Here is a 1,875-nt window from a genome sequence, read left to right as displayed (position 1 = left end):
CACAAAGCTGCTTATCTAGAGTGACTGTCTCTTTTTAGAAGAGTTAGTTCTTTTATTTGTTTGTTCATTAATCCGGTAGAAAGGGTACCAGGCACCTGCTATGTTCCAAATATCAATCCTGGTCATCTAACAATGGACAAGAGGCAGTTCCTGTCCTCTGGGAGTTTCCAAGCTGAGGGGGGAGACAGGTGAATCAATAGCCAGTTGCAAAGCAGCATGACCTGTACTTCCCGTGGGAGATGAGCAGACTAGGCATAAAATGGGCTCTTGACATTGGGGGAGTCAGGGAGCTGCAAAGGAGGTGCAGCATGAGGTTAGTCCTCCAGGAGTATCAGGGGTGAGGTAGGGAAGGTAAGCAGGAAAGATGGACCTGTACAGGGCTCCCAATGTTCAAAGAATGTCTTTCGGGAAGACCTAAAGAAGTCCAGCAATAAAAGTGATCAGAGAAAATGGTGAGAAAAAAGGTGATCATTGTAGGAAGAACGGTGTGCACCTTCTGAAGACATTTGTATTCTATTCTAAAAGCATAGATTTCCTGTAAAGTCTATTTTAATGATGTCTTATCAAAAGAATTGAATTTACCTTTCTCTCCCATATGCACTACGTTGCAAACTGGATCACCCCTGGTTCAGAACAGTCTGTGCAAACGCAAAACACAAAGGCAGGTCTCTTCTTTAGCTTTTAAGTTGTACTTTGGTTTCGTATGAACAGACAAGGATGATGGAAGCATTATGATAGATAGGCTTTAAGGCTGGGAACCCCAAGGTATAGTTCCTTCTGTAACGTACTAGGAAAAAAGACAAATCTTAGCATCAACTATTTGTACTTATTCTCAAGACGGATAAAGCCTAAAGCACAGGAGATTTCCTTGGACAAATGGTAGGACATTTTTCTACATTGAAAACAAAATGAAAAAAACAGAGAATCCCCATCTTAAATTACAAAAAAAAAAACAAAAAAAAAAACAAACCCAAAACAAACAAACAAACAAAAAAACCCAGCTAATTTGTTGAGAAAACCGACATCCTAGTTCCAGGCAGAATGCACTGTCAAAACCACATGACTGTGTTTTAGGCAACAAAACAGCCCAGCCATTGATTTGGGATGCAACGTACCATGTTGGTAAAGGGCTGTGGCATTTGCGTCAAACACACCTAGATTTAGGCCCTGACTGTGCTGCTTACTGTCACTTTCGCCTCTCATTCCTCACGCCTGGTTTTCTCCCAGTGCTGTTGAGTGAGAAACAAGCTGTCTTCACTTGAGATTCTACAAAGAGTGGAGCTTAAAAAAGCAACTGCTGACATGGATCCTTTGATTATACAGAGAAAAATAAATAAACACTTGATTATTTTAGTTGAATAGAAAATGTCTTGAGGATACAGCATACACTTTTTAAACAAAACACTATTATTAAAAAAGAGGTACAGATCCATTGTGGCTACTGTATTCTGAGAAACATGGTTTGGGAAAGCATTCTGTCAGATTCTTCCACACAAAAGCCCCCCTATAAATGGATGATAGACAGATAAATAAGTACTGAACCAGTGTAATATCCATGTACTAAATGCCTACTGTATTCAAACGACCACAATAAGCAATAAGGAACATGGAGTAGATAAGCACCAGTAGTGCTGCAAACATTGACTACTGTTAGTTTGTCTTTTGCAAAGGCTAAGCAAAGTACCTGCAGTACTGAGAAGGTGAAGAAAAGGGATGATTCCTTTTGGTCAGAGGGATAAAACATAGTTGCATGAGGGAAGATAAATCTGAGGTGGTTTGGGGGGTAGAAATAATTTTGATAAGTAAGGAGGAGGAGGACCTCAAATGAAGGAAGGAGCACAAGCACAGTGGATGGATGGATGGATGGGTGGGTGG

This window comes from Octodon degus, unplaced genomic scaffold (assembly GCF_000260255.1).
Source record: "Octodon degus isolate 3935 unplaced genomic scaffold, OctDeg1.0 scaffold00140, whole genome shotgun sequence".
Lineage (NCBI taxonomy): Eukaryota > Metazoa > Chordata > Mammalia > Rodentia > Octodontidae > Octodon > Octodon degus.
This window is presented reverse-complemented; position numbering follows the sequence as displayed.